The following is a 16869-nucleotide window of genomic DNA, read 5'->3' as shown; positions in this document are numbered from 1 at the left end:
AAAATAATTTCTATATGCTTTAGAAGTCTGATGGGGGTATGTCTACACTACAGCGTTATTTCAAAATATCTAATTTTGAAATATCTTATTTTGAAATAACGCATCTCCACACAAAATGTAATTCGAAATAGTGTTTTGCTATTTTGAAATAGTGCGTCCACACTGATTGGACGCTGAATTGCATTTAAGGCCGGCCAGAACTGGCTCCAGCAGGGCATCAGGTCAGGAGTTACCTTGTGTGGATGCTGCCTGAGGCTATCTGAGGCTTGTGCTTAAAGGGACCCCCGTGGACAGCCGGTTCTCAGGTTTCCCTGCTTGCTTGTTTGCCTACCTCACTGAGGGGCAGAAAAGCATTTTTTTCTCTGTGTGCTCTCGTTGCCCTCACTTGGGACACCACAGCACTCTGCAGCATGGAGCTGGAACTGCCCCATGGCACGCTCGTGCTTCTTGTGGACATGTTGCTGCAAGCCTGGCTGCACTTTCTGCAGGCTGCCTCACAGCATCTGCTGCAGTCCAACCCCCAGGCCATCATCCGGACCCTCCTGGGGTATGTGGAGGAGCAGCTGCAGCTCTTGGAAGCCAGCGTGCCCCACCATAACAGTGGACCCAGAACTTCAGGATGAAGAAGGACACCTTCCTGGAGCTCTGTGAGTGGCTCGCCCCTGCTCTGCAGCAACAGGACACGCACATGAGGCCTGCCATTTTCCTCCAGAAGCATGTGGCCATAGCCCTATGGAAGCTTTCCTCACCGGATAGCTACCGATCCATGGCGAACCAGTTCAGCATGGGGAGAGCTACCATCAGAGTGGTGCTCATGCAGGTATTGCAATCTCTGGCCACTGTGCCAGGAGGGGGGGGTACAAGGAGGAGATGGGATGCCCTAGGGAAAAGGAGGGGAGAGGATGAAAGTCCCCTCCTGGGGGGAGGGGGTGTTCTGTCCTGCCCACACTAAGGACTGCCTGTGGTGGACAAGATTGCAGGGGGGGTTGCTCCTGGAGAGTGGGGGCACGGGGCAGTAGCAGGGAGGGAGCACTCTCAGCCACCCTGACACCCCAGTGACTCTCGCTTTTGTTTGTCCCTGTGCAGGTGGTCAAGGCCATCAACAGAGTGCTGCTCCACAGAGTCATCCGCCTTGACAATGTGGATGTGGTCATCGAGGGGTTTGGCGCCCTGGGCTTCTCCAACTAAATGGGGGCAATTGACGGGATCCACATCCCCATCCATGCCCCGGAACACCAGGCCTCCCTCTACATCAGCCAGAAGGGATACTTCTCGGTCATGCTGCAGGCTGTGTCTGATCATTGGGACCACTTCATAGACATCAGTGTGGGCTGGTCCGGCAGAACACGACACGCAGGTTTACCGTAACTCCTCCGTGTGTCAGAGGCTGCACACTGGGACTTTCTTCCCCAATTGCCACATCAGGGTCAGGGACGTGAACATGCCTTTATGCCTGGTGGGGGATGCGGCCTATCCCCTACAACCCTGGCTAATGAAGCCATACATGGGACACCTCAACCCCTTCCAATAGGCATTTAATGCCAGGCTCATCAGAGCCTGCATTGTGGTCAAGGGTGCCTTCGGCCATCTGAAGGCCCATTTTAGATGCCTCCTCACCCGCCTGGACCTCTCCGAGTGGAATATTCCGCATGTGGTGGCAGCGTGCTGTGTGCTGCACAATTTGTGTGAGCGGAAGGGGGAAACTTTTCTGTCAGGCTGGATGGCAGAGGCTGACCACTTGGCTGGTCTGTACATGCAGCCCTGCATGGCGTCCAGCTGGGAGGCCTATTGGGGGGCTGTCCATATCTGGGAGGCCCTGTGGGAGAGCTTCCACCCGGAGAAGGACTAACAGTCTGCCTGGTGTGCCCCACTGGGGGCTTGTGCCTCATTCCATGCTCACATCCTTCCACTTACCCCTCCCTAACCCCCCCTTCCTGATGTACAATAAAGACACATGTTCAAGAAAACAAACTCTCTTTATTGAACAAAACTGGAGTGGGGTGGGGAATGAAACTCAGGTGAGACCGGGGAAAGAAGGCGAGAGGGTGGAACAGGGTAGGGGTAAACCTCAGAGGAGGAAGCTGGAAGGGGGAAGCAAGAGGAGGAAGGGGAAGGAGAAGCTCAGAGCTCAGGGTCTTGCCGGCCCACTTGTCTCCCAGCACTGTCTCCCAGCACCCGGGGGGGGGGGGAGGGTGTGAAGAGTGGGGAAGAAGAAGTGGGAGGGGGAGCTGGGGAGGCATCAGGGGCTGGAGCGGCAGCAGGCAGCAATCTCTGCCCCAGGGTCTGCAGGTGGTCACAGATGGCACAGCCCTGAGCAAGCAGCTCCCACCAGCTCTCCCGCAGGAGCTGCAGGCTTTCATGCACCCAGTGATCAAGGGTGCAGTGCAGGCCTTGCAGTATCCCCAGGTGCTGCCGCTGGCAATCCTCTTGGGTATGGGTCAGCCTGCAGAGTGCCCGGGTGCGGAGGATGTTCGAGGCAGGGTGGTGCACCCTGCACTTGCAGCTGGTGCAGCTGTGGACAAACAAGAGAAGTGATCAGTTATCCCTGGGGTCACAGTGGGTGAAGCCCAGCCCACCACTGCAAGGTGAGGACAACAGGTCTCCGCACCATCAGAGCCGATTTGCTAGCACAAAGGCCATGTTTGGGATATCCTGGTATCCCCAGGAGTGGGAGCTGGCCCGGGAGCACACCCATACACCTCATATAGCACAGGGGCGAGTCTGTGTGGGAGGGGGGAAGGGAGATGTCCCCTCCCTCTGTGTAGAGGGGGCTTGTGGAGGAAGGGCGTCCTGCTGTGTCCCACCCCGGGGCCCAAAAGCAAAAGCAGCTGATTTTGCGGAAAAACTTGCCAGTCTAGATGTAGTCTTGCTGTTTAGATGCACTATTTCAAAATAAGCAATATCTGAGTGTTTCTTCCAAAATAACTTATTTTGAAATAAGCGTACAGTGTAGATATGCCCTCAGAGTACACATCCATCAGTCTACATTTGTGGAAAAGCTCACTTGCTAATGTGTGCTTCAGGGAAGACAGAGTGACAACATTATCATATGTCTGGCCTGGAATTGCCCCTGAGGTATTTGTTTGCTCATCCAGCCTGCTGTCCCTGCCATCAGTTCAACAGGCTCTCCTATTCTTCCCAGGTAGAGTTGACATCTATTTTACGAGACTATCTCTGTTCTTCTCAAACTGCTCTGACTGGAATATTACGAGGCTAAGGTTTTGTCACAGAGATCATGGTAGTCATGGAATCCATGACTTTCAGAGACCTTTATAGCATTTTTACTTCAGACGTGGGGCAGCACACTTGGAGCTTTCCATCAGCAGCTTCCTTCTGCAAATCCCAGCCATGGGTATTGGGGGCGATCCCGCAGCTCCCAGTCCCGCTGGGTGTGGGAGGCATTCTGGAGCTCCCATCTGCCATGAGCAGACCCCACAGCTCCAAGCTGGTGCCATGGACAGAGGGGACCTAAGCTCTCAGCCTCTGTGATGCAGGGAAACCTGGAGCTCCTGAAGCAGTGGGTACTGGACCCTCCTCTTTTCCCATTTTGTCATAGTTAATTTTAACAAAAGTCCAGGATAGGTTACAGGCATCCAAGAATTTAGAGTTATTGCTGGCAACATGTCTGTCACCTGCATTAAAAAATAACCATGACAAAATCTTAGTCTTAAATATTACATATTGTCACAAAAATACATAGGTGCAGGAGCTAGAAGTGCTACTGCACCCCTTGGATTGAAATGGTTTCCATCATATGGTTCAATAGCTCTTAGCACCCCTATTATGCATATTGTTCTAGTGAAACTGGAAATATGATTTATGAAGAGTCTGAGAACTTGGGGACAAAGTGGTTCTCAGCAGCTTTCTGAAGGAAAACTGTGTGCACATCTCCAAGGTGACCAGCAGCAAACATTAATTACTAATTTCAATTCCTAACCAGCCGTGCTTTGCAAGAAGTGTGCATCGGGTACTATCTAAATCATCTCACTACAATCACCGATTTCACTAGCTGCACGTCCAAAGGGGAGACAGTAGTTGGTCAGTCTGATAGCCAGCTGGCTCAGTGGTCAAACAGTGGCTTCGCAGTTCTTTTCAGTCTGCCTGTTCTGGGGGGTGGTTCTGCCAGATTACATACAGTAGGTCTCAATCTCGCCTGTTGCTCTCTTCCTTCCCTGGGGTTCAGTTATGACAGTCAATAGGGGAAGGAGGATGACCACTGCCCTCCTACTGCAATGGGATCCAACCCAGAGCCTGAAAGGTCTTTTGCAGTGTCTGGACTACCTGTTGGTCCACCTCAAGTTGCATTCGCCCCAGATCACTTTTTACTAGTCTACCAGCTCATTTGTATACTACTATGATGTCACAGTGTTAGTAGTAGCTGCTTTGGCTGCTGGGACACAATATCCCATTATTTAGGGCCTGCATGGCTCCTAACTGGAGGCAAATATAGATCATGGCTCCCAAAGCGGCTATTCCAAGGCTGCAGTCTATCAAAAACTCCAGCCCCCAGCCTCACTTCCTGGTGCAGTCTGTAATGCCTTTCCCCTTTTCACTGCGTGTTTCCTTTTTAAACCCTCCCTCCACTGACCCGGACTATGCCCTGCAGATGCTGAGAGGTGCTGCTTCCAGTACTGCTCCAGGCCTTTCTCTGCTAGAGCGTGGAGTCTGTCAACTGCACCACCCAGCCACAGCGCAGGAGCTGGCATGCTGGACACACGCAGCAAATCATGGGATGTAGAGCTGGGAAATGCCCTTGTCTGTGCCCTTCTCGCAGGTTTGATTGTGCCCTACAATATATTTCCTAGTGCAAACTACATCAGTGGTAGAGGTGTCACTGTGACGGGGTATCAGAACCCCGCACGACCCGGCGGCGGGTCCCAAGTGAGGGTGGCAGGCGGGTGATCCCTCCAGTCCCCACGCTGGGAGAAAAGCCGGCAGTGGAGATGGAGCCAGGGAGCGGTGGCCCGTCCGCCGGTCGCGCATGCGCTGTGAGCGCCGGGGGGAAAAGACGCCGGCGCATGCGCAGGAGCGCGTGGCCCCGTGAGTGACTGCGGGGTCAGGAGAGACCAGAAGAGGCAAGACGCCGGCACATGCGCAGAACGGGGCAGGGACATTCAAAAGGAAGAAGGCGGCGGCAGCGGGGGGAGGGAAGACAGGACGAGCGGGGGGAGGAAGTAGCTCAGGGCGGGTGGCTGGAGCCGCGTGTTACGGCGGTTAGGCCAGTCAGCCAGGTGGGGGGTGGACAGGAAGGACCCTCCCCCTTAGAGCCCTGGGCTGGGGCCTGGAGAGAGGGTGGGCCCAGGCCCCCGTCATGGGGCGACAAGCTAAAGCGGAGTCGGGACAGCCCTGAGGAAGGAATCACTGTCGGGCAATCCGTGCAAAAGAGGAAAGGGGGCGGGTTACTCGCACCTCTTCACAGCCACGCAATGGCGATTATAAGGCCATCCCACAGTCTAGCTATTCCACAGTCTGTTATTTAATTGTTAGGAAATTTGCCCTTAAGTTAACTGTTGAAAAATTCCCTTCCTTTGGAAAGTGGTGTAAGAAAGGCACATTTCTTTATGGGCTGTTTACTCTGCGGAGTGGGGAACCGAATTAACAGACAACTGCCAATGTTACCATGAGGGAATGCTTTGTTATTAGTCATGAAATCAGCTATTCTTCATGCATTTTATCAGTCGGATGCTTTTTTATGAACCTATCAATTATTTTTTATTGTCTCAGTGTTTAATAGAGGAAAGAGTCTTCAAAAGAAAGATCTCAGATAGATATCAGACAAGATCACAAAGAGAAAACAGTTTCTTGCCATTTTAACCAGAAAGGACACTCTCTCAATGACTTAACCACCTTCATTCTGCTACAAAGACCTGTTACATCTGCGCTTGAAAGGGAATCCTCTGAACTGTCATTCATGTTAAAATTCGACACTCTCCGAGAAGGAATGAACAAACACTCAAACTATCTTACCCATTACCAAGATAGCTTCCCTAATTATCACCTCTAATACCATTAGCTCACAGACATCCCACTCTCCCCACCTCTAATATCAATTCACAGACACTTACCTTCCTTCCTTCCCCCCCGCATCCCCCTCCTGTTCTGAAATGTGATTTGTCCTTTTCATATGTGTTCATTTTTTTTAATTGTATCCTTTGATATATATGGTTGTGACTATTTTCTTCCACTATTTGATCTGAGGCAGTGGGTCTGGCCCACAAAAGCTCATCATCTAATAAACCATCTTGTTAGTCTTTAAAGTGCTACATTGTCCTGCATTTTGCTTCAAAAGAAATGTAGTTAGTAACCTTATAAGTACTGGGAGTTGATTTGAGCCTGTGTTGCTTGTTAGTTTTAACAAACAGGCAATTTGAACATGACCCTTGATGATGCTGGTAACACCTAGCAGAAAGACTGAACTATCAGCTATATATTGGCGTAAGAGAGGAAGACAAACAGGAGAGCTAAACCCTGGAAGTGACCAGCCATGGGTTAGTGATGAGCTGGAGGAAGAGGAAAAGAGATGGGGAGGAACTAAAGAGTCTGAGGTTGATCTGGAAGGAAGAACTTTGAAAAACTGGGTCAAAAAGGGAACTTGGGCTGAGAAAGAAAGTCGGGGGAGCTGGGAGCATGAAGACCTCAGGTGGAACTCTTGTTAATGAAAGTCTACAAGTCCAGAAGGTTGGGAACCCTGGCTCTGAACTGCTTCCTGTAGTATGTCATGCTGTTTTTAAAAGACATGTACAATCCCTCAAACTAGTTTTGTATTAGTTGCTTGGGAACTGGCAGGGGAGTAATCATAGTTAGGAACATTGTCTGTTGTCTGGAATATTGTTTAGGGCACTGTGATTAATATTTAATCCAACGGTTCAGTTCTGTGAAGCATGTGAGATCTGTGCTTATGTGAAAACACAACTACTGAGTGTTCAAATAATTTGTTATTCTGTGCACTATGACATGGTGATGTGGAATAAATTGCAGAAAGAATTTAGTAATGTGTGACAATCATTAATTTTGTTAATGATTTGTTAGAATCCCCATGAGAAGGCTATGTCAGTTTGCAAATCAGCTCTGCAATGTTTTCACTCTTAAAGCCATGCAATCTGCTCTGTACTTAATTTTATTGGCAGACACATTGAATAGTGGATAATATAAATCACTGGCCTATTATAAGAACAGCTGGATCAGACTAATGGTCCATTTAGCTCAGTATCCTGTCTTCTAAAAGTGGTAAAGGACAGGTACTTCAACAGGAATTAATAGAACAGGGACAGATTGCACCTCCCAAATCCAGGATTCTCTCATCCGGCAACATCTGTGGTCCGGCATAACCAGGGATGTTCCTGGATGAGAGAGCCCTGGGGCAGGAAGGCCAGCAGCTGGGAGCCCAGTATATCCCTGCCAGTCTACTAGCTGTGGGGTAGCAGCAGCCTAGGAGGAGAGCGATCAGTGCTGACTGCCACCTGGGCAAATGGGCCAGACCACAGCAGTCCAAGAGGGAAAGTCTGGCCGGGTCACATTAGCCTGGGATGTTGTGGGTCCACAGTAGCCCCGGTGGCGGTGTTGCGGCAGCGGGACTGGGGCTGCTTGCCACCTGGCATTGCGGTTGTGTCAGCCTAGGAGGTTAAGCCAGCAGCAGCAGCCCAGAAGAATCAGCGCGGATGGGGTTACGTGCCATGCGGCAGTGGGGCTGGGATTGTGGCAGCCCAATCAGGCAACCTACCATTTAGCAGTAGGGCTAGGGCTGGCCTGCAGACAGCTCAGTCACGCTGAAAAAGCCGACAAAGGAGAGGGGCAGGTATCAGGGGACCTCCCTTTGTCTGGCCAATTCCCTCATCCAGGACTGGTCAGGTCCTGAGGATGCCAGACAAGAGAGGTATAATCTGTAATCATCAAGTGATTCATCCATTGTCTCCGAGACCCTTTCATATGCCCGGTCATGGGACAGGCAAACGCATTGGGACCTTTAAGTGCCAGGCCCTATTGACTCCTGCTCCGTGTTAACAATTGAATGTCAAAAATCTTTAATTTTAAGCCTGGCAGAAAAAGAAGCTGGTAATAGCGTCTTAGGGTGCATCTACACTGCACTGTTATTTCGAGATAACTAGCATTATTTCAAAATAACAATGCATCTACACTGCCATTCTATTATTTCAAAATAATTTAGAAATAATGGACAGCTTATTCCAAAATCTGTAAAAATATTTCTACAAAGAATAACGCCTATTCAGAAATAGCTGTTTTCAAATAAGGCGTGTGTAGATGCTCCACTGCTGCTATTTTGAAATAACCCGTCACTAGGGCCATTCTAAGTTATTTCTCCCCAGTGTCTCCTGGGGCTTTAAATTGAGATAGCACGTCTACATTAGGGAAGCCTGCCTCGGACTAATTTTGAGGCTTCCCTGGGTGTGGATGTGCTATTTTGAAAAAAAGCTATTTTGGAATAGCTTATTTCAAAATAAGTGTGCAGTATAGACGTACCCTGAGATGAAAGTCTAAGTTGGATGGTTATAGAAAGAATATTTGCAGATCACATCCTAAGTGTAGGTCTCTAGAGTTCAGCCCAACAAATGGTTAACTTTAACCCTCATGACTCTGCAGGTCTCCCACATGGGATGTCCCATCAAATCCATCTAATTTGGGGAAGGGCAAACATATTTTTTGGTCTTTAAAACTTGTTGGTGTGTATTTCTTCTGTCTTTGAAATTTTGGGTAAGATCAGGCAGTCTCCTGTGCATCATAAATTTGGACAATGGTCACCTAGAAATCAGCATGGGATGAAAAAACCACAGGAAGAGGAAGACAGCATGGAGGTCATCCTGCCTCTTGAAACAAAGTCATTGAACTCTGGAAGATATAAGCAAAACCAGAAGTCATCCATCACTGCACAAGGGGCCAGAGTTCTTGCAACTGAGAAAGATGTGCCCTTCAACCAAAGGGTCTCTGGAAACCTAATATAGGTGAAAACCTCACTTAAATCAAAACTCTTTCACCTAGAAAGATAAGGGAAGGCAGCATCTTGTACTTCTGTAGAAGGTTCTGACTGAGGGGGAAAAATCAGCCACAGTTGGGAGGAAGAGTGACTGGAAAGAAACCATCTGGAATAAACTGTACCTTGCTAGATTAAGTTTTAGATTTTTAGATAAATGTTTTCACTTTTATTTGCTGTAACCCTTTCTAAATGTGTTCCTTTTACTTGCTATCACTTAACCTATGACATTTTTTCATTATAAAACGAACTCATTACAGTATTTAAGTGGAAAGGTGTATTAACCCCCAGTTAAATTAAAAACTCTTTGGTGCTTTTGCTGTCTTTAGAGGAACAAAATATATCTTATTTTCTCTCTCAACTGTCCAGACAAGGCTGAAACTTTGCGCGCGCGCGCGCACACACACACACACATTCACACACACACACACGCGCACACACACACACAGAGTCTCTGTAGGGTAGGACCTGAAAGCTTGTGAACATCCAGGGGTAGGAATGCCAGCAGTGAAGCATTCATTTCACGGCACCCATAGTTGCAGTACAAGTAGGGACAAGCCATCATTAGTCTGGAATGCATCTCAAACCCTGTGCCATATGTGGACTCCTCTCCAGATATGAGGGAAGGAAGAAAAAAATGTGGGAAATAGGGATAATATTTTCCACGCCATTCTGGATAACAATGTGGTAACAGAGATGGTGTTTGGGCCCTGAAGGTTCTACAGCATGTGAGAATGATAGTTTTGTGACATGAGGAAAGATGTTAAGAATGGGAGAGAAGAATCTCTTGTTCTGAGCTTCAGTGCTTACAATTCTATTTCATTCAGTATGATCACAGAACCCTTGTGTGTGTTTTTTCCAATATGTGATATAGTTTGGAAATAAAACAGCATGCTTTTTATATTAGCCGTAAATAAATTCATACATACAAGGCAGATTTGAAGCCATTCATACACTTAACATTCTCTGGGATTCTTCCTTGTGTAAATAATATGAGCTAAGACACACAGAGTGGGCATTTCAATGTACCACCATCTACTTATATGCATATCTGCTGCATGAAATAAATATCCTGTCAATACATAAAATTGATCAGCTATTTGCAAGTGAATATGCAGTCTTTAATTCTCAGACACAGAAGTATTCCGGGTTCACAAGGACACTATAGCTACCAGGTTTGACAACCTTAAATTGGTGTTAAGTACCCAGTGAGAAAAAAAGTGCGAACAATTTTCTTTAGGGAAAGTGTAATAGCCAGAGGAAAAGGGATGAGGAAGTAGCTCAGGATGCCTAATAAGCAGGATAATTTTTGCATGGCTGAGAGCAATTAAAAAGGGAACCATCCTGTCTGAAATGGCCCATGGAGTTTCTGCTTAGGTATCATAGACTATGATGGGGCTCTAGGGCTAGCTTGGTGAGGAAGCATGACCTGTGTGCAGGCATGTCTATAGTAGAAGCATGCACAGCAAAGAGACCTGTTAAACTCATTTAATTCAAAATGGGTGAACAGAATGTTACCAAGGTCTCACCATTTAAAAGAAGCACTGTAGATAAGAGAGCAAACAAACTGGGTCACTGCAAAAAGGACAATTTTAACATTTGTTGAAAAATGTGTGTCTGAAAGCAAGGATTAGAATTAGCATTCTTCTTCAATCATAAATGTAGTATCTCTCCTAATAGCACTGGAGGAATCCTGGAGGAAATCCAACAAAATAGAGCTAAAAAAGCCAGAGGAATGAGGGAAGCAGCATAAGAGTCCATACAAATTATTATGAAACAAAGGCAGATTTTTTTCCCTTTTGAACTGGTTTTTACGTACAATCAATGCTTCAAGCTATTCCGGAAAGAATCCAACAGAAATGAAATGAGAATGGGGCACATCAAAGCTTCTGTGTGTGCAGTAGTAACAGCTGTGTCTAAAAGCTTGAGGTAAGGGTTTGTTATTCAAAGAAGTCTGTTTGAAACAGCATTTTGAATTCAAGTGCACATTACTATCTAGAAAACAAAAGGAAAGTGTAAGGATAAGAGTATAGAAGAAAATGACATGATTTTAAATAAGGCGCTTTTGCAATCAAATGGCAGAAAATTTAGTGCAAGAATTAAGTGCCAAAAATGTGGTGCAATTCTATTAAATTTAGCCTGAAGGAGTTGTAAAAAGGAATAAACATTCTTGGAGTAATGCCCATTTATCCTATTCTGCTCCACATGAAATACATTTATATTAAACCAAGTGCATATCTGGAAAAAATTAAATCATCATCTATCATTGGCAAGCCTAAAGGAAAAGTTCATAAAAAAGCTCAGTTTTGTGTAATAAATGTGCTCATGTTTCTTGGTCAGAATGGAAAAGCATGACTGCCAAAAAGAACATTTTTATTGCCTTCAGTTATTCTCCTCCCTGGATAATAAATTTTGGGTTCTCCTTTGCACCCCTTCATTCAGTGATCTAGTGTTCTGTATTTTGCATTCAGTATTACCTAAACAGTGTTCTCTAAACAGAATCAGTTCAAACCACACAGCAAATATTGTAGGAATGAAATCTCAGAGGGATAGCCATCTTGGTCTGTAACTTTAAAAGCAATGAGCTGCTCTGTGGGCACCAAAGGGCATGTCTACACTGGGGAGTTATTTCAAAATAGCTCCCCATTTTTCTAAATAACAAGGTGAACATCCACACTACCAAACCTGTTATTTCGAAATAGTAACTCCTGCTTGTGAAAAAGAATAAGCTTATTTCAAAATAGTTATTTCAAGAGTTATTATTTCAAAATAACCTGGTATTGTAGACATAGCCTAAGGTGTCACATGACTATAGGAATGAGGCATTCCAGTGGCTGACATGGTGATATCTACTGGCATTATTCATTAACAATAAAATTGAACTGTCCACCTCCAGTCCCAGCTATATTCATTTTTAACTTTTGAAAAATAAAGGCTTTTTTTAACTAGTCCAAATGTGTTTGATCTATTGAACGCTTTTTATGGGCCAAAATCTGCCATTAATAAATGGGGTTCAGTGGGTGTGGATGAGAAACAAATTTGCTCCAAGGGACTAAATTCACTGATCGCTTGAATCAATTTAGAGCCAGGATGCATGTGGTTCAGCATTCTGCTGTGGAGGGCTGGGGTGTATAGTGTTCTAAAGAGTCACAGGTCACAAGCAGAATAAGTGTAGTGGTTTCATCCTGTCACCAAAGAACACTGGCAAATATTAAGCCACACACAGTTTTCAGGGTAAGATGCTCAGCTGGGGTCCGTGCTCCTCAGTGGAGATATTTTACACCAGCTAAGGATATGACCCCCAGTCTTTACACAGAGGAAACCCATAACTATAATATAAAACATAATTGAGCCTTAATAACAGATGTATAGAAAGTTTGCTTGTAAATCTGGCATCAGAATATGAAATGATTTACCACTGCTGTGCAGCATCAAGGCCTTTAGCATGTTTAGCTTTAACCCAAGCATGTGCACAACAGCAATGAATGGTGATTTAATTTTGCTTTTTTATGCAAAATTGCATCAATACGTAAATGGTGTACTTAGCAGCTGGTAAATTACTCAACATCTTGTCTTCTCTGGTCTGTCAAAACTCCATCCAGTCCTGGTTCTCCTCCTACCTCTTTTGACATTCCTGCAATATCTCTTTAAGGCTATTTCCAGAACTGAAGCTGGGAGTGTGAGCCCCCTGCTTGTGTACACACATGCACACTAGTTCTCAGAGTTAGCCCAAGTATAACTAAAGGTTGAACCTCTCTAGTCCAGAACTCTGGTCTAGAAACATCCGTGCTCCAGCATGATTTTAGTTAGCCAGATGTCCACTTATCACGGGTGTGGCCAAGTTTCCATAAGTCCCATAAAGTTTGTTTACAGTCACCAGTCCTGCCTCTTGGTGTTCTGTGCTGTTACTTAGCTCTAATTTACCTCTAAATGTCTTCTAAGAGTCCAGTAAGCAGTGGAAGTGTTGGTAATGCAGCTAGACAATATTGACTTTCTGTGGTCCGGAAAATTCTCTGGTTCAGAACTGGTCAGGTCCCAAGGGAGCTGGACTAGAGAGGTTCAACCTGTACCAGGCTACCTCTAGACTGCAAGACTATTTTGAAAGAGGCTTTTTCGAAAGATACTTTCAAAAAAGCCTCTTTCGAAAAAGAGCGTCTAGACTACAACCAGTACTTTAAAAAAAGCAAGCTGCTTTTTCGAAAGAAAGCACCCAGGCGGTCTAGATGCTCTCTTTCGAAAAAGCCCTGTTTGCATTACATAGCGCCTTTTTTTGAAAGAGCACTTTTGAAAAAAGGCATTCTTCCTCGTAAAACAAGGTTTTCCGCAGTCAAAAAAACTGCCGCGTTCTTTCGATTTACTTTCGAAAGAACGGAGCAGCAGTCTAGAGAATGTTTTTTCAAAAAAAGGCTACTTTTTTGGAAAATAACCTGTAGTCTAGACACTCCCCCAGTGTAGCCATAGTACCGTGTGGCTAGTAGCAGTACAGGCACAGCCAAGCAGTGCAGAGTATGCAAACGTGCCTAAAACCAGTGAATATGTATTTGGCACAGTGCATTACTGCTACCAGTTCTACTATGGATACGCCGCTATTTACACTCATGCTGACTCAATGAAAGCTAATGTGAGTAAGTGTATCCCTAGTTCACAGTATAGGCATACACCCACTGAGCCAGGCTAAATAGCAAAGGAGAAACCCACAGCTGGCCTGTGTCAGCCCATGGAGGCCTGTAGGCCTCAGGCTGTGGGGGCTGTTTCATTGGTGTTAGACTTCCATGTTCAGGCTGAAGTCCAGGCTCTGGGACCTTCCCACCCCACAGGGACCTATAGCCCAGGTGCCAGCCCAAACCCAGCAGAGCAGTGAAACAGCCCTGCAGCCTGAGCCCATGTTGACTGGCACAAGCCAGCCACAGGTGTCTAGTTGCTGTGTAAACATACTTAGAAAATCTCTTAGGGTATGTCTGCACTAGCCACCCTAGTTTGAACTAGGGTGGCTAATGTAGTCATTTGAACTTGCAAATGAAGCCCGGGATTAAAATATCCAGGGCTTTATTTGTATGTTCTCGGGTGCCGCCATTTTTAAATGCCCGGTAGTTCGGACTCCCTGCCCGCGGCTACACTCGGCACGGGCTAGGTAGTTCGAAATAAGGTCCCTAATTTGGCTTTACCCATGCAATGAGGAGTAACGGTAGTCCGAATTAGGGGCTTTAGTTCGAATTACCTAGCCTGTGCCGAGTGTAGCCGCGGGCAGGGAGTCCGAACTACTGGGCATTTTAAAATGGCGGTGCCCAGGAATATGCAAATAAAGCCCGGGATATTTTTATCCCGGGCTTCATTTGCAAGTTCGAATGACTACATTAGCCACCCTAGTTCGAACTAGTGTAGACATACCCTTACTCTGCTTTCACTCTGTTTGGGAAGTCAGATTTTTTTACCTCTGCTATTCTCCCTCTAGTCCTTTTTTCTTAGGTAATCTCATTTTATCCTGTGACTTCATCTGCAGTTTTTATGGTGGTGACTTCATCCTGGTAGCAGAAATTTATTTTTTGTTTCTGAGCCAATATTCGCTTTCACCTGTGTTGTGCAACTAAAAATCTGCACCTTTGCTGCTTTGATACATATAGTGATCTTCTCTGAGAAGCAACATTTTGTTAACTAGGCTTAGAAACCTGGTTAATGCCCTATTTTACTTTGAGTTGCTCACATAATATTTAAAATAATTTAAAAATTCTCACTGACCAAAAAAATAGTGCTAATTTTCAAATGTAACTTGGTGTTTCTGGCAGCAAAGAGAGCCAGGTTCAGTTTCTAGGAGGTTCCTTCTGAAAGTTGAAACCATACCAGCTAAAGCCCCAATCCAGAAATTTAGGAAAACTAAATTATCTCCCTTGTGTGGCCTTGACAGGTAATACTTCCTCACTCACAAACATTAATAACTTTTTTTTTAATGAAGAGAAGAAAATGGAATAAACTTGGGAAAGCCAGCAATTACTAATAGTCTTAACCTTGGTCCTTCTCTCAGTTACAAGTAGCTAATGAGGCGATGTATTATAGCATTACCTACTTTCCTCCTCCCCAACTCTGCATCCACTGTTTGTTGTCCAGGGTTAGCAGAGTCCAAAATTCAGGCAAATCCATCTCAGAACGGAAGTACTGCCTAGTCTGCTTTGGGCCTTTATCATATATCCCAGCTGGACTAATGACATGTTTTTGATGGGTAGGTAAGTCATCACTAGCGTTCATCAGGTGAGTTGAAGCTATTCAAAGCAGCAGTAGCCTACGCCAGCACATATCCACTCCCTTAGCTCTCCTAAGTCCTCAAAGAGAAGTCTGTGGCATCTAGAACCTTTAACAGACCCCTTGACCTGAGTAATCACTCCCAGGCACAAATTCAGATTGTGGATATAGTCATGGTGACCCCCCCCCCCTCAGCCCAGGTAACACTGGGACAGTTCACTGGCCCATTAGTCTTCCTCCAGGGATAATAACTTTACAATCCCCCTAGACTTAATTTAACTTTTACTGAAATGCCAAAAGCTGTCCCATAATAGAAATGTGACCGTGCATAGGTGCTGAAACAAAAAGTGCTGCTGCACCCCTTGGCTTGAAGTGATTGCCACCATATCCACGGTTTACAGTTTGATTCAATGGCTCTCAGCACTCCCACCATGCAATTTGTTTTAGCACCCTGCAAATGACTGTTGGCCTGTTCATTCTTTTTCCCCCAAGAGATGTGGGTAGAAAGCTCTCTTCCCGTTCTGTGTGTCTGGACTTTTGAAGCAGCTCTATAACACTATTCTCTAAGTTTATCAACAGCTGTCAGCAGGAACCTCTGTAATCTCTAGGCCATGGGGCTTATATTTACAACCTAAGACTCAAATCTTTTTTGATGAATAGGACACTCCCTTGTAACAGCTCAGTGGCCACCTAGTCAGTCCTGAGGTGCCACACCCTCTCCACAGATTCCTCTTGTGAGTCTCTCCTCAGAGTGCTCTATTACCAAAGGACCTTTCAATATCTGCCTTGCTGGGACACTCAAGTATTCTACACAGGCTTGTCAGTGAGGCACTACCCCCACAGAGCCATATGTGGCAGTAGGGAAGGAAAAGACCTTCAGATTGCATTTATAGGGCAGCATACAGATTAAATTTAGGCAGCTACAGAGCATGGTTACAGCCTCTGCTGAAGAAATATAGCAGTACCTGAATCAGAGAAGGACTATGTAATCTAGTATCATGTCTCTGACAGTGGCCAGCGTATATTTCCCATATTTCTGGAATCAGAGGCTCCTCAACACAGGATTCTCAGAGTTTTCCGTGAGTATAAAGACTGCCAGATGTAGGTCAGATAACCCAGATCAGTTTTACCAGAGAGCCCTGAGTAAGCAGCTAACCAAGCAACATGTGCCATGGAGGGGAGGCAAGGCAAATGCGTGTAAGTCCATCCTGTTCACTATCACTTGTTGGTAGGATTTCAGGTCAACCCATTGTCCTATCATATATATAGTAGCCCAATGTCTGAGAGTCTGTAACACTGAAATGCTGGCTGTTCCCTCTGAGCGGCGCTGTTGCCTCCCTGGCTGTTCCCTCTGGGCGGCGCTGTTGCCTGAGTCATGTCGTTCACCTCTCGCTGTGGCTCTTGGCTGACTTTTGTGTCGCTCAGGCGGGCCGCCGCGGGGGAGCAAACAGTGCAAGCAGCCATTTGGGTTCCACAGTCCCCATGCAGCACCCTTGTGCTGCATGGGGAGCACGGGGCCCAAACAGCCACTTGTGCCGCTTGCTCCCCGCAATGGCCCAGCTAAGAGGTGCAGAAGACAGCCGAGCGCCATGGTGGGAGGTGAAGGGGGACGGGGTGGTGACATACATGGCCAGGGGACGGGACCTGGA

This window comes from Pelodiscus sinensis, chromosome 1 (genome assembly GCF_052426305.1).
Source record: "Pelodiscus sinensis isolate ZL-2025 chromosome 1, ASM5242630v1, whole genome shotgun sequence".
In the NCBI taxonomy this organism is placed as follows: domain Eukaryota; kingdom Metazoa; phylum Chordata; order Testudines; family Trionychidae; genus Pelodiscus; species Pelodiscus sinensis.
This window is presented reverse-complemented; position numbering follows the sequence as displayed.